Raw genomic sequence first — 27,489 nt, 5'->3', positions numbered from 1 at the left:
ACACCAGAAACACAAGCTCAAGTGAATAACCCTGTGAGAAATAACAATCCATTCATTATTTGTATTGCTAATCCTAACATTATTTTGTTTCTGCCTTAATATACAGCTATATAGAAATAAAGAAAAGAATATGAATAATTATTCTGTTCTGCATATTCTGTCGGGCTGTAAAACAGCACTGACACGGTCGGCTCAGATGGCGGCACGACCAAGTGCTCAGGAAGCTGGCAGAGGTGCTGGAGAAAAGTCAACAGGAGGCAAACAACCAGAGTCCACCAGAGAGCCGATGCAGGATCCACTTCATCAGGCAGGGGGAACACGCAATGCATACCAGCAAGAGACAACCCGTCAAGTTATTAACATCAGGGGTGGTGTGGACGATGGAAGTAGACTTGGGAAGGCAGCTCCAGGTCCCACAGGAGATATGCAGCACCACCCTAAAGCCTTAGTTATACTTTCGCCTGGCTCCGCAGCGCGAGTCTCCGCAGACTGCGCGCGCACCTCCCGAAACGGACGAGGCGTTTATACTTGACGCGCTCGCCGTTGTACTATTCTTTAAAAAAGATAGGGGGCGACTCGAGTAATTGTCCTCTAAACCACCAGGAATCAGCAGTGAGAAGAAGAAAGCTATAGCCTACACACGTGACAAGTACACCACCACCAATACCACACTACAAAAAGAATCGTGTAAACCCCAGTAAACCCTGAGATTATTACTCGTGACAATAAAACAAAATATATGGATATTAGAATGTGTTAAAAACACAACTAAATTAACGATCTCTTTCATATTTTCTAATTTCACTAAACATTTCATTAAGTTTCGTGAACATTTTTATTAAACATGGACCTTTATATTCATTAAAAATACTTTTTATGCTATTGACTGCTCATTTTTAAATGTAAGCAACTCATTTATATGTGCAAACTGGGTGCCGGTGTGGTGAGAAGTTCGAGCTCGGCCAGATTCGGCTCGAAGTCGTTCATCTTCGGATGCGGCACCGCGCGCGTTGTTACAATAAATGTCGCGCACACCGCTAGGCGAAATTGGGTCTTGCGAACCCAACGCGCACGACCGCCCACACCGCAATGACGTCATTTTTGCCACGCGCACCTTCGCGCTCGTGCGGACGCGTCGAGTATAAACCAGGCTTGTGAGTATAAACCACAGACCAGATGTGGTGCTGTGGTCTACAGCTGTGAAGTCAGTAATACTGATCGAGCTGACAGTGCCATGGGAGGAGGGACTGGAAGCTGCCTATGAGAGAAAGAAGGCAAAGTATGCAGATCTGGTTGCAGAGTGCAGGGAAAGTGGATGGAGTGTGAGGCCGCTGTACCCGGTGGAGGTGGGAGCCAGAGGCTTTGTGGGCAGATCAACATCACGTCTGCTCAGGGACCTGGGACTACGGTGAGCCACACTGAGCAGATGCTCCAAAGAGCTCTCTGAGGAAGCAGAGAAAACAAGCCACTGGCTCTGGCTGAAACGACGAGACAAGGCTTGGGGTAGTGTTGTCACGGTACCAAAATTTCAGTATTCGGTACCAATACCAGTGAAAATCCACGGTTCTCGGTACCAATTTCGGTACCAAAGCTTACTTTAGATTAAATTTACATATATTAAAGTGTATATCACGGTTACAAAGATGGAAACTGTAGTATTAAAAACACTTTACAATAAGATTCCATTTGTTAGAGAACATTAGATAAAATGACCTAACAATAAACAATAGTTATATGCTGTCGCAATTATTCTCCTTTAGGGGTTAATTTAAAAATACATTTTTAAAATCAAAAGTTAACATTATTTCTGTTGACATTATTTAATGCACAATGAATGAAGTGAACAAACATAACCAATCAAGTGTTTGTATTAAATAACATTCACAAACATTAATTAATGTTGTAAAAATATATTGTTCACTCAATGTGTTGATGTTAGATAACGCATTAAGTAATGTTAATGAATGCCTGGTATCTTATTGTAGCGTTACCAAACTATACAGGAGATAAAATGTGTTTTATTTGACTTGACTGTACTTTTATTTAATCCAAAATTTTAAAAGGGCTTTTTAAACCTGCTAAGAGTTATCCAGCCAAGAATAAGACTAGAACTGCTTTTCTGACGGACTGATATTAATGGCGGCTTTTTATTTCTCATATCCATAAACATATCTAGTAGTAAAGCTAATGCAAGGGCTAGAAATCAATTAATTCTTTGCTAATACTTCCTCGTCATCATGGAGAGCGCAGTTCGCTCCGCTTTCTCCTTTCCACAAGCGCTTGTTCTCCCGTGGCATCTGTCGTTGCTATGCATCCATGAACATAGGCGCACCGCTTCTATTATGAGCGCGCTTGCTGCGCGCCATTTGAAATAACGTATCTGCACGCGCAAAAACATCAGCACCACATCAGCAGCAGCACCGCCGTTCGCCATCAGCGCTTTTATGAAGAGGACGCAACTGCACGCGCTTCGGGCATGCACGCGCATCAAGTACCGGGTTTGAGAAAATGTTACAAAAAAAAATTTTGTACCGACTTGGTACCGAAGTACCGGGTCTTTTGACAACACTAGCTTGGGGTGTAACATCTAATTAGGTTTTGCTGCAGGGGGTGTCAGGGAGACGTCCCTGTTCACTGCCCCGCCACCATGAGACGTTCTGGGTTAAGGGGCGAAACGTCAATGAGCGGTGATCTCCAGCTGAAGACCCTGCAGCAAAACCATGCGGTATGCGGACAGGTTTAGGCCTGCCTCAGAGAAGAGGACGCCTCTGCCATGCATAGTCCACCAAAGGCACCGTTGAAGGTGCGACAGGCCTATGGCCCAGCAGAAAGACCATCTCGCTGTAATGAATAAAGGATACATGATAAAAGCCTGTAAAACTGCCCTACTGAAAGACAATACTGTTATTTATCATACTATGACATGGATAAAATATCAATAACACAAAACAATGACACTCATCTTCCTCAACCACTACAGATTACAGCAGCATAATGTCCAGATCAATCTAAATATATAGTTTGATCTTATAATAACTACATTAATTACTACACAGTAAATTTGAAATCTGGAAATCAACACCAATATACTTAATTTCAACACTTTAAAAGTGTAAATATGGGAACAACCCTCAAAATGTTAGTTTGACACTTTCAAGAGTGTTGCCTCTCGCAACACCGACAGAGTTACAACAAGAACACTAAGAGAGTAAAATATGAACACCTATTCTGCATTACCTACTTTAAAGAACTGTAAAATACACTGACAAATCATGTAATCTGAAAAAAAAAAAAATTCACTTTGAAATAAACACTTCACTTTATATTACTCTTTCAAAACAATCCAGAAATTTAAATTGTAACCTTAGTCTGGGATCATAAAAGTGGTTTTTCTCAAAGCAGTCATTAAAATAATAACATTTTATATGTGCAGAAACTGAAAATGATCAGATAAAGATCACCACAAAGCACTATTGTTCCAAGACTACATCGCTATTCATATTTATCAGTATTGATTTAATGTCTCACGTGGCTCATTATAGGCTCAATGTAAAGCATTTAGCAGTATCTTTTCCTTTAATAAAATGCATTGCTATGTTTTTAAAATTAGTTTAATATTATAAAAATATTAAAATTGCAGCTTAATAACATTTAGATTTTTAAATAATTTTAATCAAACACTGGTGAAACAACCACTTATGTCTGTAATGGTGACTTGATAGCTAGGACTGTAACTGTAGCTAGTTGAGAATAGGTGACCACTGTGGTGCATCGGTAAGAATGTAATCGAATGCTCTAATGCTCTTTAATGGATTTATTGACAGACAGCAGATGATTATCTGTCTTCCTGAGTGTACAGTATGTGTGGTGCTACAATAAACAATACAAAGAAAAATATCAGCATTAAACGACACATGATGCAATAAGTAAAGCTAATAAATGGTAATTAGTACAACTTTCCCTTCAAGTAACTTTAGCTGCTTATATCAAATAACCAAATAATATACCAGATAACACACATTAGCTCCTTATTAAATTAAACAACAGCCTTTTACTGCTGGGTCTCAGTAACATCAACCCAAAAAACATAGTTCTCTATTACACAACCATTGTAAACACTCCGATAATAACAATAAATCTCAGGTGAGTACACACATAAACACAATAGTAGTGTAACACTAGTAATACTATGCATTAGCATAATGCTAGCGAACTTTATGCTAACATACTGCATTGCAACTGAGTATCCCAGAGTAGACAACACTCATAAAAAACCTAAGGCACCAAAACACACGTAAACATTTACACCAGGGTACTCACATGTCTCTGAACGCACACATGCACAGATAACGACACAGACGACAACTATGCACTTCAGAAATATCTACGATGTGCTGCCCGTGGTCACTCTCACTACTATCTCAAAACGAGACCTCAGTCAGCGCAAACAGATGTCCTTTCGGTGACCGCGAAACAAAAGCGCTGATTGGCTAATCCCCGTTACCCCGAACATAAATAGCAAGTCCTTCTTTACAATCCCTAGTGAAAAAAAAAGTATACTTTGTTGTATTTGTAATATATTCCCTGTTTTAATAGTACATTGCAAATATACTAATAAAAAATGTAGCCTACTATTTTTAAATATACAAAAAGTATATTAGCAGCATACTTTTGTCTATTTTCACAATACAATTTTTAACACACTTTAAAATAATTGTATTTTAGTATATTTTCACAAAAAAATATGTTTTACAAAAAATATACTTGAAGTGAAAGTTCTGTTTATTTTTTATAAGTATATTTATTTAGCACTTTTCTTAAATATATTTTATGAATATTTTTTAACTATGTGCTGAAAATGATCATTGTAACAATGCATTGAAAGTATACACTGTAAAAACTAAAGGAGCCTCAAATATCCTGGCGGATACTCAAGGAACTTCAAAATGTAATTTAGGTGCCTCTAAGATCTTTCTCCTATAGTAGGGTTACTGGAGGAGCATTGACAATCTTTGAGGTTCTTGCTGGAACTTATGGGATCCTTTAAGCACTTTGTATTTAGTTCAGAGGTTCTGGAGTCACCTTTTCATTACCACGAGACCTCAAAGTGCTTTGGGAGATAATAGAGGAACTTGAATGCGATAAAAGGGTTATTGGAAGATCTTTTAACATTTAAGTGGTTCCTGGAAGATCTCTTATGTTAAAGCCAGCATCTGGAGGAACCCAATGGTTCAGTGAGGCCAGAATAAGATTATTATTATCCTATTATTATTATTATTATTATTATTATAGGCTACTTAAGTTTGATTCAGTATACATACCCAGGTTAAAAGACATACTATTAAATGTATTAAAAATGTACTTGAGTGTTTTTAGTAGGCCTACAATACAAATATACTTTAATGCATTTTTTATACATTTAACAGTATACGTATTTTCACCTGGGTTACATTTATTTAGTATAGGCCTATTTTATTGATTAATTTAAACCTTAAACAACAACACTAAATAATAATAATAATAATATGAAGAAGAAAAACCAGGAGGAGAAAAGTTTGGGTAGACTGGGTACAGTTGAGACAAAGGTACAGTTGAGACACCTTAAATAACTTGCGTTCGTAGCAAGCACAAGTTGTGATTTTTGCTGTGCACATGCGTATTAGTGTCCTTTGATCGTGGGAAATTTGAACAATGGACGCATCTCCAATCCGAAGATATCGGGAAAAGTTTTTTTTTCTAAAGTAGGACGTTCACTTCACCATGCACTCTCCACAATGAATAGCTTATTATCCCTATGACTGTTAAACGTAACTGGTATCACCACAAACGTTATTCTGTGCCCTAAAAACATATTTCATGGTATTGTGTCATGCAAGGTAATTGCAAAATCTAGAGAAATGTGCGAGGTGGTCAGCGGGGGATACACTCTAAAAAGAGATGTGTTAAAAATGACACATGTTGTGTCAGTTTTAACACATGTAGTGAGTGTGCTCAGGGACAACACATGTTGTGTCAAATTTAACACAATAAATGTGTAAGTCATTTTAACACACAAATTGTGTCATTTTAAAAAATAAATCGAAAGGGCCAGATGCAACAATATTAACCGTTTAATCAATAGTCGAGAACAGAATGCATGTGCACACAAAGTACAAGACAATGTTTCAAGCTCAATGACTGGACAGACTCACTGTACTGGACATTATTCAGTTATTCACACTTCAACCCCTAATTGATAATGCTGCTTTTGACAAAAGTTCATAAAGAAATAAAGGTTAACCGAGTTTGCACTTTGAATTTTATTAAAATGAAGCAACTGACAAAATATTGTATATAAATAACTTGTATTTACACTGGCCTGTTTGTCTGAGAACATAGCAAACACTGCATACAATTCACAATGATGGTGAGTGTCGGCGCTCAAAATGATGAGTTGAAAACAACACAACTTGTAAAAAGAGATGTGTTAAAAATGACACATGTTGTGTAGATTTTAACACATGGAGTGTGTGTGCTCAGGGACAACACATGTTGTGTAGATTTTAACACATGTTGTGTAGATTTTAACACATATTGTGTCAGTTTTAACACATGTAGTGAGTGTGCTCAGGGACAACACATGTTGTGTCAAATTTAACACACAACCTGTGTCGATTCTTAACACATCTCTGTGTTTATAAGGACTACACATTGTGTATTACCTTTAACACAACTAATGTGTTATTCTTCTTACACAGAAGTGTGTTGAAACCTTTTACACACTAATGTGTTATAGTTACACAACTTGTGTCAGATATGTGTCACATGTGACTGTAGTCGGTGTGTATTTGCCAGAGTTACTTCCTGTGTTTTTACAACTGAGTGTTTGGATGAACACTGAAACGTATTGTTAACTTGTGTTTATGGAGTCCAGTGACGTTTAATAAAGAGTTTGTTTGGACATTTGGATGTTTTAGACATCATGAATCTACATAGACAAGCTCTTATTGAGAATTAACAGAGGTTTAGATGTTGATGTTTCACTGAATGTTTTATTTGAAGTCACCAGAATCGTGATTAATGGCTCCTTTATTTGAGCTCTTGACCCTTTACTCTTCTTTTAGTGTTTCTCTGGCTGCTTTAACTGTATTTTAATAAAATACATTTGTTATGGCGAGTGAAAATATGATCAGATGTTTCTTGATGATGTAATAATCAACAAGTGCAGATCTGATCAGGTTTATGAGTAAATGGATGGTGCACATTTAATTTATTTATGTACTGTTAGTTATAATTATTCTGTGACACGGCATCATGCTATCCAGCAGTGCAGAATAATAAAATAAATGTTTTCTGAAAATTTTAATCTGCAGCAGAAATTAGTCAAACACAGACCTCAAGAATCAGCGCATGAATCTCAACAATGGTGACAAATGAAAAGCTTCATGCCGCAATGCATGCTGGGAGTCATGGATGAGATTTGCACTATTGTGGCACCCAGCATGCATTGCTGCATGAAGCATTTTGTTTGTCACCATTGTTGAGATTCATGTGCTGATTCTTGATGTCTGTTTGATACCTTAGACTGTAAGATTCGGTACGAACTGTGTATTTATTAATTAATTTTAAGTTAATTTCATTATGCTAATCTATTATGTATTACACTCATCTTTCAAATATTAAACTCTTTCTAAGCTTCAGCTGAACAATCTTACATGTTCATGATGATAATATTATCATCAGAGCATATTTTTCTCATGATTATTTCTGCTGTTTCAAATGTGCAAATTAAATACACATTTACAGCAATCAGAGAAAACTAATGTTAAAGAGTCAAGGGTCAAGAGCCCAAATAAAGCTGACACTAATCACGATTCTGGTGACTTTAAATGAAACATTCAATGAATAATCAACACCAAAACCTGTTAATTCTCAATAAGAGCTTCTGTAGAGTCTGACAGAAATAAAGTCAATCTGGTTATTAATAACAAGTGAAAGCAGCATTTGAAAAAGACATTGAAAAAGAGGCATGATGTGATTGGCTGCAAAAAAACAACCGTTAATCTTTAAGTGTTCATGAATTAAGATTTAATTTATTTATTTGAATATATTGCTTTATTTATTTTAGAGCATTTTATGGGATACCATATAAAATATACCTATAATTTTTTTTTTTTCCTCCACCCAGTGCTATTCTATCCAGAGTTACATTTTAACACACATTGTGTCAAAATGCCATCAACACATCTTGTGTGTTGTTTTTTAACACATCTCTTTTTAGAGTGTTTCCAGTGTTACATTTTAACACACATTGTGTGTTAAAAATCTACACAACATGTGTCAAAATGCCATCAACACATCTTGTGTGTTGTTTTTTAACACATCTCTTTTTAGAGTGTAGTTGAGACACACGTGTACCAACTGTACCCCCGTTCTATTAGGAAACACACTGTTTAGTTGTTCAGTGTTATGATAACAGGTTAAACGCCGTAATTAGCCAGCATATGACGCAAATGAAAATAAAATTTGATATTTGTGATATTTAAACTGTGTATTATTAATAAATATTGTTTCATATCTTGTTCCTGCTTTATAAATTTTAACCAGTGCTAATTTAAATAAAATGAATGAATATAAATGGTTGAATAAACAAAAATGTTGCCCAATTGTTATTTTCTTTATTTGTCTTTATTTTTTATATTTATAATGAATGGTTAGTTACCTTTACATCATTAGAACTGTACCATGCACTGTCTCAACTGTACCACATATGGGTACAGTTGAGACGAGGTTGAGACAAAAAGCACCTTATTTTCATGAGCTAATTGTGGAAAATATAAACTACTTGTGGGTATTATTGATTGATAATATCTTAGTCTACAAGCTAATGAAATGTCATGTGGCATGTCATGTGGAAATTCACTTCTTTTCAGTATCTATTTTTGTGTGAAAAATCAAAACGCAAAAAGTGTCTCAACTGTACTCAGTCTACCCCTATTCTGTCACGAAACTGCTGCTATTCCTCTGCTGTCGTCGCTTCAGTGATGCTCGCGCAGTCTATGTGCTCGCGCTGCTCGCCGCAACAAAGCTCAGCTGATCGACGTCATCGAGTTTGAAAGTAACGGCTCTCCTCATCAAAGCCTGCAGCTTCCGCCGTTTGTTCGGCTCTCCGTTACAAGGTTTGTAAACTCGCCAAATAAATATAAATACAGAGTGTACTCACTATATATTCAAACACACACACACACACATATATAAACTAAATGTAGGCTATGATAGCCTACCCAGTCAACACTATGATCTCACAGTGATGTCACCATGTGGTCACAACGCCAGCAATCTGAGTTCACAGTGTTCTAAAAGTGTAACCGCACAGCGCTCTCACTGTGTGCTCAAACTATGACCACAATATGAGCTCATCCCAGCTAGAAATGTTATTGTTCTATGAATGTTTTGAGAGCATTATGTTATGTTCTTGTAATATTTTCTGTAGCTAATTTTATTTTTGTAACCAGAATGTTCTCCTAAAAGGTAGGATAACACTCTCTATAAACATTTCAAACATGTTTAGTTATCCCCCCTAACATTCTTAGACAGTTATAGCGGGAAGTTTCGATGTTTAGAAATTATGTTTAAGAGGTTTACATGTTGAAGTTTGTTTGAAGAGTTTGGTCACCATTGTAGAGGTCAGTGTTTGCTGTAGTTGGGCTCTTTGGTCTTAGGGCTGGGCGCTTTAAATCGCGATATTGTTATGCGCATCTCGTCAGTAAAGCCGGTTCCTTGATTAGTAGTAAATCGCCATCACCTGCTTTCAGATGGAGCGGCATTGACTACAAAGAGCCGTAGTTAACTGACAAGCTGAGCCATATCGCGGACGTATCGCCAGCGATAATTAATGCGATATGGCTCAGCTTGTCAGTTAACTACGGCTCTTTGTACACAGCAAAAACTCTAGTGTTAAGTTAACACTCCTGGGAGTGTATGAGTCCACACTCAAGAGTGTTGAAGTTAATGAGATAATTAAGTGATTAATTTTGTGATGATTGAACATTATTGAAGTCACCTGATGTTAACAAGCAGAATCACTGAAGGAGAAAATCTCAAATTGTAAGTTACCGTTATGACGATCAATGGTTGCTTTAGTTGGGCTCTAGGCCCATATATTATTAACTTTAGATTTTGTTTGGCTGTTGTTTCTGAATTAAAATCACCAGTTGAACAAAGAATAAAGTGATCTGATGATGTTGATTATGTTATGACAATCATCATTTGAACTTGATCACTGAACTCATTAAAATCCTTCTTTCTGACTTCGATTTATGTTGTTGGTTAGTGAATCTGCATAAATGCCCAGAATTTTTTTTATATAATATAAAGGATTTCTTAAAAGTTGTAAAAAAAAAAAAAAAAAAAAAATCATTCTTTTAGGCACACACAGATGTCAAGATTCAGACTATGCATCTCAACAATGGTGAGGAGCAGAATATTCAATTAGGAAAAGTAAATTACATAGACAATTCAGATCATAATTTATTCATACCGCAATGCATGATGGGAGCCATTAATGAGTTGTGATTGGTGGCAGCCACTGCAACATGCTTTATTATTGTCACCATTGTTGAGATTCACAGGCTGATTATTGATGTCTGTGTTTTAAATGAATTTATCTGAATGTCTATTGATCAGAAAAATGTTTATTAAATATTTTGAATTATAAGTAAAGTATTGATAATCATAGGCTGAAGAATCACTAAACTGCTGCTAAGTTAAACCAAACTATCTCAATAAGTTTCCTTTTTCAGATCACAGCATGATTATGTCAAAACACAACCAACACTATAACATAACATTTTACTTTGTTCATGTAACTGTTATAAATCAATAACAGCAGACAAACAACAGTAGATATTAAAGTAAACATATAATGGTCTAGAGCCCAACTAAAGCAAACACCCATCACCTTAATGGTAACTTACAATTTGTGATTTTCTTCTTCAGTGATTCTGCTTGTTAACATCAGGTGTCTTCAATAATGCTCAATCATCACTAAATTAATCACTTAATTATCTCCTCAGCCCTAAATGCCGCTTCATCTGAAAGCAGGTGATGGTGATTTACTACTAATCAAGGAACCGGCTTTACTGACGAGATGCGCATAACAATATCGCGATTTAAATCGCCCAGCCCTAGTGTCCATAATATGAGCACACAGTGAGTGCACAGTGCGGTTACACTTTTAGCTCACTGTGAACTCACATTGTGGTCATATGGAGAGATCACTGTGAGATAAACGTGTTGGGTGGGTACATTACTACGTTTTTACAGTGTTTACCACTTGTTATCTGGTATGAAGGTTTTAGCCGCGATGCTAACTACGTTGATCTAATGAACAAATGGAAATTACTGACTTATTGTCTTAGATTGATTTAGTCATTCAATTCAACATATTCTGTACAACTGTGTCTTCATATTGCTGATATAGCCTATAATTTAGCTGATTTCTGTTGTCGTCATTGGCATTTGTTATGAATAACAAAAGCAGGTTAATACAGTTTGGTCTGTTTTTGTTTAACGTTAGCCTAACTTAACGTTACTACAGGTGTCCTCTTTCTCTCAAATACCATTTTAAAGCCATTAACTGGTCAATAAATATTATGTTGTGAATAATCAGCTTTGTTATTTTGTTACTACCAGTACATTTCTAAAATAATCTGAACATTTCAGTGGCAACATTGAATTACAGTAAGTTACCTGCACCACATGCAAGTACTTTATTGCTATGAACTTTCTCTGTGAAATTGTATTGTTTGAATGTGTACTTGTGTTTTTTAATCAGTTATTCTCTGAAAATCTTCCCTCGTGCTCTCAATGCCCGCGTAGCGCATTTCGCAGTCAGACTGCGAACAGCCCATCCCCCCTTCACAACGACGAGCACATTTCACAGAGGGACACTTAAGTTTAGCTAAGTATGTTAAACTAAAATGAAACAGAGCAACTTACTAAAGTTCGTGTCAAGTCAAGTCACTAGCCGCCAGGGACGTTGTTAGGCCTAATTAGCTACCCCAAAATGTTCCTAAGCCCCCCTAAATGATAAGAAAAACACTAACAATTAGATTTATCAATAACCGTACCCTCATTCACATTTAGATGCAACCAATGATATATATCTAGCTACAAAAAAAATAACCAAAAAGTCGGAAGTTGGACAGAAGTACTAAGAGTCGTAAAAGAGCTGCCAACTCTCACGCATTCACCGTGAGACACACGCAATTGACACTTTTTACACGCTCTCACGCCACACATCCATTTTCTCACGCACATAAAAATCGCGAAGCAAAGAGGACACGGTCACGGAGACCAACAGACTTCTCTAGACAGAGCAGGTTACTTTATGATATAAAAGAATCATTCTCAACTCTCAGATTCTGTCAATATTATTACGAAATTCAAACAATAAATACCATTTTGGCGTTTGTAAATGTGACGTGACAGATCCCTAGCGCACGTGAACCGATCATCTCTACTAGCTAATAGTAACAAGAACACTGTTGAAAGATACAGTAGTAGGCTACAACTTACCGAAATGTATATTCCTCATACAAAATATCGATCAATCAGTCTTTTTTAAATCAGCGTGAAGAGGTCAATAACATAGCTGGAGAACAATTATGTCACATTTACCTCAGGAAAGCCATTTGATGACCATAATATAGCACGTAGTTGGCAAGAAAAAAGAGCTATAGAGGGTATTTCGCTAAATATGTGTTCTATATTAAATATTTATTATATTTTTTCTTATATCATTAAATAATGTTGTTATTATAATAAAAAAAATGCATTATATTTAATTTGAGTTATTTTTAACCTTAAATAATACTACCAGCTGATAGGGCTGTCTGTATGTTTACAGCATTACGTTAGTTGTTTTTTTCTTGGGAAAAATTAACGCCTCTTGAGTACCTAATATTTATCCAAATGAGTCAATATTAAGTCATATCACAATAATTGAATTGAATTGAAATAATAAAAAAGCATAGCTTACCAGAAATTGTACCATGCACCATACAATTTACATATAATTTTACACTTATGCTATAGGCTACTAAAGCCTGAAATGGGCACTTTTTGTGACAGCAACCCTATAATTTTTTATAAAAGATGTGGCTTGTAGCGTTTATACGCCCGTATAAATATAATTAATTATTATTCATAACGAAGTATGATCAATAATTAATAATTTAATTATTTTCAGAATTTACTGTAGCAGAATCAATAGTATGATAATTTTATCAGTTCATCCAATGAACAGAAAGCATAAACAATTATTAACTCTAGGAAATATAATATCTTCCTGGCCAAGAAAGAATAATCCCCAGCTAACAATAAATTAAGAACTAAATCAAGGGTAAAAGCATCGGTAACTTAGATCGAAGTTCAAGACAATAAATTTGTAAGCACATAACACAAGTAATCTCTTTTCAAATACAAACAATACTTTATTGATTATATACTAACACATAAAACTAATATCTAACACAAACACACGCACACGCATACACACACATTCATACAAGTTGCTGAAGAAAGGGAGTGAAAAAGAGTTTAGAAAAAGAATGGGTTTAAGAGTGAGATGATGAAATCTCAAGATTCTATATGCACTTATAAGACATGACCTGGAACGGACCATCAATCATTAATTTAACCCTTCTATCGTTTCTTAGACAGGTTATTAAATTTATATCAATACACCAGTTCAGCTTAAGAGTCTGGAGGTACTTGCTCGTTTTTGCTTTTGGGGATTCCCTTCTGTCGTGGTAACAACAGAACAGGTTTCCCGTTCGTTCGTTGGCTGGTCTCCTTGTGCCTGGTCTGAGGCGGCCAATCACGTGGTGTACTGGCGGGTTGATGGAAGTCTTTGGCTGCGTCCGAAACCGCATACTTCCCTACTATTTAGTATGGGAAAAAGAGTAGGCGAGCGAAAAAGTATGTACGAATCCAAAAGAGTAGGCGAGAATTACCTGGATGACGTACACAGCAAAAAGTCCAGTGTTAAATTAACTCTCCTGGGAGTTTATATGGCTCCAGAGTCAGTGTTAAAATATGAGTGTTAAATTAACACTCAAGAGTGTTAAAGTTAATGAGCTCATTAAGTAATTAATTAAGTGATGATTGAGCATTATTGAAGACACCTGATGTTAGCGAGCAGAATCACTGAAGGAGAAAATCAATTTTTTTAAGACACCGTTATGGTGATCAGTGTTTGCTTTAGTTGGGCTCTTGACCCTTAAACTATTAACGTTAGATTATCTTTGGCTGTTGTATCTGAGTTATAACTGCTAGATGAACAAAGAGAAAGTTGATCAGGTTTTGTTGGTTATGTTTTGACATAATCATAATTTCACCTGAATCACTGATCTCATTTAGAGTCTAATCTCTGACTTAAATGTATATTGTTGATTACAGCATCACTGTGATTCTACAGCATAAGAACTTTTTTTCTAACTAGTCTAAAGGATTTCTTAAAAATTGTTCTGATAAAACAAAATCTTTCTTTTAGGCACACACAGACATCAAGAATCAGTGTATGAATCTCAACTATGGTGACAAACAGAATATTCAATTAGGAAAAGGAAATTAGTAAGACAATTCAGATCATAATTTATTCATACCGCAATGCATGATGGGAGCCATTAATGAGTTTTGATTGGTGGCACCCAGAATGCACTGCAACTGCTTTATTATTGTCACCATTGTTGAGATTCACAGGCTGATTATTGATGTCTGTGTGTCTAAATAAAGTAATTTTCTAAGTATTTTTATCAGAACAATTTTAAAGAAATATTTTGGATTATATTGATAATGATAAAAAATCATTTGCTGTAGAATCACAGGCTGCTGTAATCAACAAGGTAAATCTGACTCTCTAAATGAGAGTTGATGTTCAGGTCAAATTATGATTATCAAATCATAACCAACACCACCTGATCACCTTTTCTCTTTGTTCAACTGAGAGTTATAACTCAGATACAACAGCCAAACAAAATCTAAAGTTAATGATTTAAGGGTCAAGAGCCCAACTAAAACAAACACTGATCACCATAACGGTGTCTTAAAAAATTAGATTTTCTCCTTTGGTGATTCTGCTTGTTAACATCAGGTGTCTTCAATATTAGTCAATTATCACTCAATGAATCACTTAATGAGCTCATTACCTTTAACACTCTTGAGTGTTAATTTAACACTGATATTTTAACACTGACTCTGGAGCCATATAAACTCCCAGGAGAGTTAATTTAACACTGGACTTTTTGCTGTGTACTAATTATCGCGAGATTCGGACTTAAGTGCGTCCGAATATGCCTACTTTCCTACTATATAGTAGGCGAAAACAGTACGTGAAGGAAGCAGTACGTCCGAAACATCAGTATTCATAAAAGAGTAGGCGAGAAGTTCCCGGATGGCTTACTGCTTCCGCCCATATTTCCGAGTGCTCGACCGATGGCTACTCTTCTATCCCAGGAGGCCACGCGAGAGGATACGTCATTATAAAACATCGCAGAGATCAGCGGCGCGGGTGCTTTCAAATGTGAGTAAACACGGTTTCTTGTGTTAAAATTGCAAGTGTTGAACTACTGTAGAGTTGAATTGTTGAAGGTGTAAAGACGTTACACAGTATAGTATAGTTGTGATTTTGCTGTAAAAACACGTTTTATTATGTATAACGTTAGCTAACAGGGGAGCTCCAGTAAGGACCTATGGTAAGGACACATAAGTTGTCTCTAAAGTGGATTTACATAAACCATATACATCTTAAAGATGCTTATTTTAAATATCTATTTACATCTGACAGGAAAATCTTCAGTAAGTATTGCAGAAGAGCACATCACAACATGAAATAGACATCTGAGTGATGAATGTGTGTAGAATAAATCTATAAAGTAATAAACATAAGTTATCTATTTTATTTGTCCATTACTGTTGATAAATTGAGGAACATTTATTTTGGATAAAAAGTTAAAACAACCTCAACATGTAAATGTTGTTGAGTTCATAAATGGTAATGTGAATCTTGTCTGGATGTTACAGCAGGGACAGATGAACAGATGTGTGTTTATCCGGTGGAGAGTGGCTCATGAAGCTGAATGCTGCCATCAAAGGCTTTGAGTGACACTACAGAAATGAATAACAACAACTATTTCAATATTAAGTTGTAGTTTATTTTAAGTAGTGTAGTTTCAAACAGAGCTATTACAGCACTTTTCTGATTCTTGATTTCTGTGCATTTGCTGTAGATCTTTTGTGGAGGAGGACCTGCAAGGAAAGAGATGATGGCGGCATTTGTGAAAAAAAGCATTTTTGTCTTCTAATTAATACTGAAATCAAATGACATTGTGCGGTTAAAATGACTGCTTTTGTGTTATGTTTGTGCATTTTTGTAGGATCTGAAATGTCAGCAGGCTGGTGTGAGCACTGAGGATGAGGAGCACAGAGCTGAATCCTGGAGATGGTGCCATGGACGAGACCCTCCATCACTCCACCTGCCCTTATGAGACCCTCCACCTGTCCTTATGAGACCCTCCATCACTCCATCTGCCCTTATTGCCTCAGATTGTGAAGCACAACACATCACGCAGCAACCTCCGGCATGAAAGCACGGCTCACCTCTGGCGGTCAGCTGATTCATCAGAATAAAGCCGCAGAATAGGAACCGCTGTGTTGAGATGGCAGAAGGATGTGGTTCAGCGCCTGTAGCCTACATACATGACTGTAGTTTGAATAAAGCTTTGTTTCATGTGTTGACTTGTATGCATTTGTTTATTGTGTGATGGTGACTTTCATTCATTCTTTTATTAATTTATTAATATTTCTCATTGTTGTCAGTAAATAAAATATAATAATTTAATTAATGCTTTATTTAATTGTTTGAATGAAAATGTAGATATGTTCACTATATACACATCTAGAGTGTATTCAATCATGCATAGCTATGTCATATGACATACATTACATTTTGTTTTATTGAATTATATCATTTTCAGTAAAAAGTAATATAATTAAGTATTGGTCAGCATTTATCGTTGTTATTATTGTATGTTTTGGGGTGGGATAGCAATGCAATTCATTCTGGGGTAATATTAATTTTTAATATTAATGATACTTAAATTTTTTGAGTATAAAATCAACAGTTTTCTCCAAAGGCAAATCTTCGCACAGCTGCCCTTTGTGCAGACATTACAAACGCTGAGGAAACCCGTTCTAGGTAGGGCTGTTGAGTTACTGATGTTATGAGGTGTGTATATATATATATATATATATATATATATATATATATACACAGCAAAATCCCCAGTGTTAAATTAACACTCCTCAGTGTTTATATGTGTCCACACTACAGGGTGTTAAAAATTAACACTGAAGCAGTGTTGAAGTTAATGAGATAATTAAGTTAACACTGAAGCAGTGTTGAAGTTAATGCAATAATTAAGTGATTAATTAAGTGATAATTGGCTATTAGTGGTGACACCTGATGATAACAAGCAGACTCACTGAAGGAAAGAGAAAAAACAATAACAGAAAAAAGAGAAACACAAGAACTACTGACTTCGAGTCATTACACATTGTTGCACTTATTATTACCAGTTTGACTTTATTTCTGTCATACATCGACAAAAGTTCTTGAGAGTCAACAGAAGTTTAGACGGTAATTTTTTATGGGATTTTTCTTTTCAAGTTACCATTATGTTGGTCAGTGTTTGCTTTAGTTGGGCTCTTGACACTTTTCATTTTTTAACATCAGTTTTTCTCTGGTTGCTACAACTCTGTGTTTATAAAGCACATTTGTTACTGCAAGAGAAAACATGACCTGCTGACAATATGTTTTGATGATAAAAACATTATCATGTAGTGTCCTGATTCACTGATGTGAGAGTCACATTTTTTGACTATATGCTTGATGTCTTGTTTTAGTATTGGTGATTGTAGCTCTGAGATTCTACAGTTTGAGATCCAACAGCAATATCAAAAATTTTGAAAATACTTTGAGCAAAGAAGTTATTCTGTTTAAACACACAGACATCAAGAATGAGCATATGAGTCTCAACAATGGTGACAATAAACAAACTAGTGACAAACAGATCAACTCTGAACATCACAAAACAAGCTACTAAAGTCAGAACAAAACAATAGCAAAATAATAGCAAACAGAAAAAACAATGAAAATTACAGGACAATTCAGCTGCATAATTTATTCATGCTGCAATGCATGATGTCAGCCATTGATGCATTCTGATTGGTGGCTCCCATCATGCATTGCAACATTAAGCATTTGTTTGATTGTCACCATTGTTGAGATTCATATGTAGATTCTTGATGTCTGTGTGTGATTTTAAAACTCTCAAATCATTAAAACATTGCTGGAAGTAACTATTGTAGTGAAAAATTTATAAAACAAATAGATAACCAGTTTATAATGCTGGGTGATATCATTGAATCAGGTCACTAGTAATTTCATCATTGAAACATAACCAGGGCTGAATTTCCAAAAGCATCTTAAGCCTAACTTGATTGCAGACCAACTGCAACAAATGGTCTATATGATCAAATTAGGCTTGCGATGTTTTCAGAAAACAGCCCAAATCATAGTTTCTTTTGCCACAACACATATGCTTTATAAACACAGAGTTGGAGCAGCCAGAGAAATACTAATGTTAAATAGTAAAGTGTCAAGAGCCCAACTAAAGCAACCACTGACCACCATAATGGTGACATGAAACGAAACATTCCATAAAACATTACCATCTAAACTTCTGTTAAATCTCAATAAGACCGTGTGTAGATGTATGACAGAAATAAAGTCAAACTGGTAAAATAATAAGTGCAATAATGGCTCGAAGTCAGTAGTTCTTGTGTTTCTCTTTTTTCTGTTCTTGTTTCTCTTTCCTTCAGTGATTCTGCTTGTTATCATCAGGTGTCACCACTAATGGCCAATCATCACTCAATTAATCACTTAATTATCTCATTAACTTCACCACTGCTTCAGTGTTAACTTAATTATCTCATTAACTTCAACACTGCTTCAGTGTTAATTTTTAACACTCTGTAGTGTGGACACATATAAACACTGAGGAGTGTTAATTTAACACTGGGGATTTTGCTGTGTATATATATATATATATCATGGGTTTGCATACATAATATGAGATTTTTCACACAGGAAAAAAGAACCTAGTACAAGGTTGAATATCTTAATATATTTTTTCTTAAATAATTCATTATAATACATTTAAAAATGCATTTAAAAAATATATATATATATATATATTTATAGGCCTAGGCCTGAGGGATGAAACGAGAGTTAAATTCAACAAGAAAAAGAGGAAAAAATAAAGCAGTTAGCCACTTTTGCTTGTGGATAAAAATGTTTGGATATAAAATAAAGAAATTAACAACATTCAAGAGATGACCATTTTGGGATTTAGTAATAAAAATAAATAATATCGTTAAGGATAAAACGGTGGGTCACATTAGTAGGGTTAAATATAAGAACTTTAATCAAATGTATATAAATGTATTCACAAAATAAATGGGCAGCAGTTTCTTCAAAATGAGCAAGTTTAATCAATATCAAGATATTTACAGATAGATGAATTAAACGTGTCGTTCAAATCTTTTAAGTTGTTGCGCGTGTGATAACGCGTCGTAGGTCACATGATAACGTCAACATGGCAGATGTCCGGTTCGCATTCATACTCAACGAGATTTGGCTATAAAGTACCTACTCTTTTAGCGCTCGTTAAGTAAGTACTCATTGAAATTAAGTACCTACTCATTGAGTATGCGGTTTCGGACGCAGCCACTGTTTGAAGCTGGCTTTGCAGAAGAAACGTGGACTGAAACTTTGCCGCAAAACTTAACTTAGAACCGAGACTCACAACGGAAAATAAAGGAAAACTTAGAAAAGAAAATTGAGACGAGAGTAGTAAGATGGCTTGAATAAAGCTGTTGAACCCGTTCTTCTGATCTGAATTTGGGTTCTTTGTGGGCCAATCCCAATTCTACCCCTTACCAGGGTAGGGCTGTCTCAATTCTCTTTTGGTTGGAGGGGTAGGGGTAAGGGGAAGGGCCAGATAACCCTTGAAACGAAGATTTTTCGGGACCACACTTCAAACGAAGGGGTATGAGAAATGTACCTGCATACACCGGCTACAGAGGCAACATGACTGCCAATAATCATTTTCTTTGTCACATTCAATCTTGTGTTCATATTTACGGTCATGTTCTTCAAAGAAACGGTTGCAAAAAAAATCGTTAAAGTTCGTTAACAATGATGCGTGTAAAAAGCAAAAGTTTGAAGCGAATGAGGCGAATTTGCGTGCACCGCACTAAACGCCTCATTCGCGCCACAAGACCTCCAGACGCGCGTAATCGCGTCTTAACATTGAAATCACTCGCGCCAGACGCTCTATTCGCATTTGGTGTGAACGCAATATTAGGCGTCGAAGATATCGTCATCTCATCTCCTTTGTTTTCTGCAAACTTCAGAAGAAAAATGCAAAAAAAAATAGCTGTAACTCACGCAAGACTACAGCTGACGATGGCATCTTGGAAGTTTGTGATAAACATTGGCGCATCTCCTGTGATGTAGGCACTAGCGACGAAGTATAATGACATGTAACGGTGTAGTAGTGGTGTCTCATTTCTTAGGGGAATATTTTCACCCCTACGCCTTGACACTCTGTTTCAAGGGGCAAGGGTAAGGGGTAGGCGAAGGGTTAGGTGTAGGCGAAGGGGTATAAAATAGAATTGGGATTGAGCCTTAGTGTCTTTCACTGCCATGAAGCATCGGTATAAGAACGAATCCATTCCCATAGGGAAGACAAACCACTTTCTTATTCAGTTCCTTCTGCTCAATGAGCTTTCTTTTCCCCGGTCTTCTTTCATCCTTTAGACGGGCTATGTTTATGAGCTTGGAATCACATGGACTGTCAAAGCAACTCTCTAAACTGTCAAGGTGGAACAAGTCACACACACACACACACATTTGATCAGATCTCTTTTATTTGACAAATGCAAAGCCATCTTCAACCATAAAACAGGAGTCCTTTGTTTTTGTAGACACAGATGCCCGGTTGGGTGCTGGTATAGTATGAACTTTGGCATTATCCATCTCAGTGATTCTCTTGGAAACCTGTGAAATTGGATTTGTTGCATTCCTGACACTCTTCTTTAGTTTGTGCAGATGGTTTTCCAAAGGAAAAGCACAGATCTCGTTTAAAGACGTTCCAAAATGTTTAACGTCTTCTGCCAAGTGGATAAGAGAATGCACATTGTACGACGGAAAGACAGGGCTGTAGAGTTTAGTAGATGTTTTATAAAAGTGCATCAGCAGCTCTTCAGCATAGGATGTATATGCCTTCCTCGTGTCATCATCAACGTCCAACAGTATGGACATGGCAACGGTCAGTATTAGAAAGTGGTGGTTGAAGCTGTCAGGCAACACATCACAAAGAACAACAGGTCCAGTATAGAGTAAGAATTGCCGGAATTCGGTTGCTTTCCACCTTTCAAGAGAAGCAAGAGAACGTGGCTGTCTGGCAAATTCCCTTGGGAGTTTTCCGTTGAGAGACTCAAGCTTGGATGAAATCTCTCGAATTTGTCTCTGCGAAATTTTGCACTCTCTGGGACCCTGTTTCAAGAAGACGAGTAAGCGTCTTACCACCCCTAGACAGACCAGATGCATGTAATCCATGACAAAAGATTGTATGCATGACAAGCCTGCATCTACAAGGGGTGAGAGTCCATTTTGGTGGAAAGGGTAGGACAAACTACCGAATTCTCTTCTGTTCTCGACAATTCTTCTCTTGTGGTTGGTAATTGAAGACCAACCTGTGGTTCACGTAATTTCCTTCAATAGTGCATCGCTCGCAACTATTGTAGGCATTGTGCCCCTTTATGCACTTTAAAAAAGCTCTCGCTGGAGCATCACAGATGAAAACAGTGACCTTGACATTTAAGGACCTTTGAATGAAATTCCATCATGCTGAAGCCTAGTGAGCTCTTCAAGAAATTTCAACAACAAATGGCTGAAACCTCTTCACACTACACAGAATTGGCCAAATCTGGACATTAGATGATTTGAACAACAGCTTTAAAATTGAGAAGGACATGATTTTCTCTCGACATGATTTTCTGTGGGTACTGTGAACATATTTTCAGAAGCACAGACTCAAGAACGAAATACATATATTGACCACCACACAAATTATGTGCATCTACATGGCGAGGCGTCCCCAAAAGTTTTCTGGCATCCTTCGGCAGCCGATGTCCGTGTTTTCTAAACACAGAAAGGAGCTCATCTACAGATGTCCGTGTTGTTTTGTTCTGAACCGCCCATTTCGCCAAATCACTCCTTAAAGGTGCATTGTGCAACATTTCATGTTAAAAATACCCGTTTTTCTAACCCATACATGCTTAAACAATTGCCTGATGGGCTGAATGAGCCCTTCTCTGATCACTGCGATTGCCTCTATAATCCTGTACAGTAAAATAAATAAGAGGGATTCGGGACGGAATTTGAGACTGGGCGTGACGTCATGCGCGTTCACGCTCACCTGGTAATGTCTGTCTGGCAGGTTTGTGTATTCGCCGCGACGCCGCCATTCTCCGTATCAGCGAAGACAACTCGAGCGACAAAACTTTTGTCAACTTTCGACAAAAGTAGAAGATGGATTCAAAGAGACCGGCTTGTAGTTCATTCCAAACTCCACGAGAAAAATTTCGAGAAAAAAAAGTCGAAATACAATCTTGAGAATAAACTCATTAGGGACTGTTCGTTATTTATTTAAGGGGCCACCGGAGGAGTTTTGAGATCTGTTGTCAAAAAAGACATGACCCTCCCTTCGCCAGCAATAATTTTTCTATGACCCTCCAAAATGATTGTGAAAAAAGGCATGACCCTCCCCGATAATTTATTGATTAGCCTACTTCTGTACTGGTTTGCGCTTGGCAAAGATGTTCAGATAGCCATTGTTTGTTTGTTTTTTAAACGATAAACTCTTGCTTTCTCATCTGGCTGTAACGATAGACCAAACGGGGCGTAGTTTGTGGGGGGGTTAGGGGGGAGATAACCCCCCCAATATTTAAATCTTTGCATTACACCCCCCCCCCCCCCCCCCCCCAATATTTATACCAGGGGTGGGGAACGTCGGTCCTGGAGAGCCACTGTCCTGCAGAGTTTAGTTCCAACCCTAATCAAACACACCTGAACCAGCTAATCAATGTCTTTAGGATCATTAAGGCTACAATCAGATGAGTTTTTATCAGGGTTGGAGCTAAACTCTGCAGGACAGTGGCTCTCCAGGACCGACGTTCCCCACCCCTGATTTATACCATGATCACATGAAAAATATGCAGAATAATTTTTCAACCCCCCCAATGTTCAAACCAAATCTACGCCCTCGGTTCGTATCACGATTTTTTATTTTAGATTTTAAAAAAAATCATGTTTTCGGTGCTGATGGTGTGACTCGTTCAACATGTGGGTGGCGTTGCGAATAAAGCATCTAAAAGCTGTCACAAAGAACCGGCAAAAGTAATGATTATTAATATGTCATATATAGCTAGACATTTTAATTGTTTTTACAGTTTTTCTCGATTGCTTAAACACATTTCTTGAAACTATGCCTCGTATTCTTAGAACTATAAACACAAATCCATAACGTCTCACCCAATTCTCCAAACATCCTAATTTCAGGTCAAAATGAAGCTCTACACTCAAAACCATTCACTTTTGCTGAAAAACCAAACTTTGCCCTCAGACAGGACACACAAGCTCTCAAAATCACACACACTACAACATAGTCTAACACACTGGTACAATAAATTCAAAACAACATTTCCAAAACTGGTAAGTTATGTTGCTTGTGGTTCCCCCCATTACAAACCTTTTCACATGATGAACACAAAAGACACAACCAGTGGATACATTGGCACATTTTTATTCATACACAGAAAACACACACACACACATTTTTTTTTCCTGTTTTACTCTTCTTTTTTTTACTCTTTTTTTTTTACTCTCTCCTCTAATTTTTTTTATATATTTACTTACAGTAAGATGTGTGTGACCAACATATGACAGTAAAAGAGCACACACAAACCATATTCTAATATGGAATTCGAATTGTATTGGAATGGTAAAGAGTGTTGGGACGTAACAGGAGGGCCTCCACTCAAGGATACAATAATGGATACGTCTAAGAATGTTCCACATATGGTTGAAATACCATCATTAGCCTAGAAAGATAACATTCTGGGAGTCAAGACTATAAAGGAGAAAGGATGCCCTCCCTTCACTGTCACACTCTGTAGACACTCTGTGTGACTGTATGACTGCTGACCTTTTTTTGCAAGAAAATACACCTCATCAAAGACTATTGGAAATGTTTGTTTCTTATTCAGTGATAGAATTTTGTTTGCCACCACACCTCCCTGAAGGCTCTCGAGGCGACGGTAAAGCGACTCAAATTTGGCCTTACTCGTAGCCCAGCCTCCCTCATAGTCATACCATTGATAAAGACATGGGCAACTAGAGTGGCTTGAATTTTATCTGAGACTGCTTGTCTTCTTGCCCTTGTCCTTCCTCCTCCTCATTCTTATCCCTCTTCCTTCATGTCTTTCTGGATCCATTGTTCCAAAACGCAATAAACTGATCTGGGCCCTTTTATATATCTATTGAAGGATCTGATTGATGTGTGTTCAATTTTGACTCTTAGTGTTTCCACTTGGGTAATTGTGTGCTAATTGAGCTGAAGCTGTGCTGACTTGAGTGAACAATTTTTAATGCTAGTGCTTTCTAAATGACAACATGGTCTAGGCAATGAGAAATGAAGGGATTTGTGTGTAAAGTTTTGCAGTGACAGTTCAACAAATCTGACTCATGTGTCAAAACAGGGAATAGTGTTTATAGTTTAGTGAAATGGGTGTGCTTTTTGATAAATGGCGTTATGGTTTTGAAAGTTTAGTTCAAAAGCCTGGTTATAGTGTTTAAGCAATCGAGAAAAACTGTAATAAACAAGTGTTTTCTGTGTCTATTGCAAAGATGAAGTTGACGATGCGTCGCGATCTTCTCAGAACGCGCCAGAGAGAAATGCACATTTCATAAGGAGAAAGCAGTCTGTTTTCCTTCGTTTTGAATTGTTCTGCATGTTTAAAAGTAGACATTTCAAGCTTTCTATATATTTCTCAGGTCTATGAGGCAAGTAGCTTACCTTACGCTGAGTTTCGGTTCATTTATGAGACAAGAGTCCAGTTCACTCGCCCGCGCCTCCGTGTCATGATTATCTATTTTCTACTATATTTAGACTACTTCTTATTTATTAAATCCAGATGAAACATTGATTAAAATTAAGATAAAATTAATACAACAACGAAATTCACTTTAAAGAAAGGCTTTGTGCTTTCTGTTTGAGGTCTCTGTGCAATTTTTAAAGTCGTTTCAGAGCAGTCATGTCCGTGCGTAATGGAGATCACGTCCGTAACATTTTTTTTTTTTTTCACATAAATGCAAACACGAAAAATAAAATAAAAATAATATAAAATTTAATTTTCTGTGGAGGCCGATCTTTATTCATCCGGTGGGTATATATATTTTGGTTTGCACATGCAGTGTAATTTATAGAATTACTAAAAAATATTTTGCCACCTAAAAGTTAAAGATTTTTTTGTGTCACATCACATGTGTATTTCCCTCATATTAAATATAAAACGCATGTGTAGACTGATATTTTTCTAATGTCTTGACTCCTTTCAGACGTTTCAAATAAATGCATTTTCTGAGAATTTTTATTTTAAGTTTTGACTGCAAATGTCACGTCCATTCACTGCTATATTGAACATATTTGCCTGTTCCTTACAAAACACTGACAGTGGGTTTTTTTTTTTTTTTTTTTTTTTTTTGAGCAGCTGCGGACAAATTATTTCGACACACACACACACACACACACACACACAATATTGATAAACAGGATTTTTTTGTTGCTTTTTTAATACAATAAAAATTTCATTTCATTTATTGTTTAATAAAATTATAAGCCTATTATTTTTAGTTTATTAACAGCAACAACAGCTGTAAATATGAAGTTGACGATCGCCATCTCCGTAGTGAACACGCCTATAGAGAGAAATGCACATCATTACATAACCAGAGAGTAGCCTATTTCTTTTCGTTTTAAATTGTTAAAAAGACATTTAAAGCTTTCTTAAGATATATTTCATGTATGTGAGGCATATGCTGAGTTTCGTTAAGTTAGGATGAGATGCGCTCCTGTTTACGAGCAGTGCAAGTGACCACGCGGGCGCCTCTCCCTGCTGAAAAAAACAATAGAAACCATTACATAATTGCTAATGGTTTTAATGGTTATAAAGAGAACTGTATTGGTTTTAATGGAAACTGTAATGGTCCTAGTGGGTCTCTATTGGTAATTTACTTTCTTCTATTGGTGGCATGTTTTGTCTATTTGTCTGTATTGGTTTTAATGGAAACTGTAATGGTCCTAGTAGGTATCTATTGGTGATTTGCTTTCTTCTATTGGTGGCATGTTTTTTCTATTGGATACCATTAAGGACCAATAGAACACCTTTGGCAACTTATAGGTTATGTTGGTATCTACTGGACACCATTATGAACCATTAAGTCTCCAACAAATTTAGTGTTTTCTTTGGTTTGATGATATTAATATATAATTTGTTTGTCACTGATTTCCTGGACTGATCCTATGTTTAAGTGACAACTTTCACAGTAGAACTGAAATTCTACTTTCTCACAACTGTTTATAAACACTCTGTTAAAAAGATACTTGGATCGAGGTACAACCTCTTGCCAAAACAATTTATTTATCAACTGCATTAAATCATGTAACTGGCAACCAGTTATTTTATACTTTCCTCGTCAACATCAACACTGAAAAATCGAGAAATCCAGCTAAAACCAAGCTAAAAAGCTGGTTGGCTGGTTTAAGATGGAAGTAGCTGGTTTAGTTGGTCTCCCAGCCTGGCGTGTATGATCAAGCTCGTTTCCCAGCCTGGACAATTTGGTGGTCAGCTGGTTTTAGCTGGTCTCCCATTCTGGCCAAGCTGATGAACATCTTACATCTTACATGAACATCTTATATATATATATATATATATATATATATATATATATATATATATATATATATATATATATATATATTATTATTATTATTATTATTATTAAGTATAATAATAATAATAATTCACACACACAAACAATAAGTTAATATAGACGAAGTTGATTATAATACACTAGTAGTCAATTGGAACCCAGAATTTTTTTTTTTTTTTGCCATTTAGTTATATAACGCAGTTATTAGTATTGTAACGCAAGGTATCATTAAATGTAAATTGAATTTTTCAACAACAAAAAAATAATAGGCTAAAAAATAATTTTAATAGGCTACTTCTTGCACATGAATGGGTCATAGAACTACA

At 36.4% G+C, this 27,489-nt stretch overlaps 3 protein-coding genes across 5 annotated transcripts in view; 2 read left to right on the top strand and 1 right to left on the bottom strand.

Annotated features, from left to right (window-relative positions):
- Positions 1 to 4,458, bottom strand: part of LOC307162607 (uncharacterized protein) — a 73,303-nt gene extending 68,845 nt beyond the window's left edge. For 2 of the 3 annotated variants that reach the window (XR_013821946.1, XM_079878050.1), the window contains exon 1: positions 4,321 to 4,445. The gene's annotated coding sequence lies outside the window, so the exon portion shown is untranslated. Of the gene's footprint in view, positions 1 to 4,320 lie in introns of all 3 variants that reach the window. The other variant, XR_013821945.1, reaches the window with a different exon arrangement.
- The window catches only part of LOC307163322 (uncharacterized protein), a 326,027-nt gene that overhangs the window by 144,431 nt on the left and 154,107 nt on the right, over positions 1 to 27,489 (top strand). The window lies entirely within an intron of this gene.
- Positions 1 to 27,489, top strand: part of LOC307162833 (uncharacterized protein) — a 302,806-nt gene that overhangs the window by 158,819 nt on the left and 116,498 nt on the right. The gene's annotated exons all lie outside the window — the stretch shown is intronic.

This window comes from Squalius cephalus, assembly GCF_949319135.1.
Source record: "Squalius cephalus genome assembly, chromosome: 1".
Taxonomy (NCBI): Eukaryota; Metazoa; Chordata; class Actinopteri; order Cypriniformes; family Leuciscidae; genus Squalius; species Squalius cephalus.
Note: the sequence above shows the minus strand (reverse complement) of the source record. Positions and strands in the feature narration are given on the sequence as shown.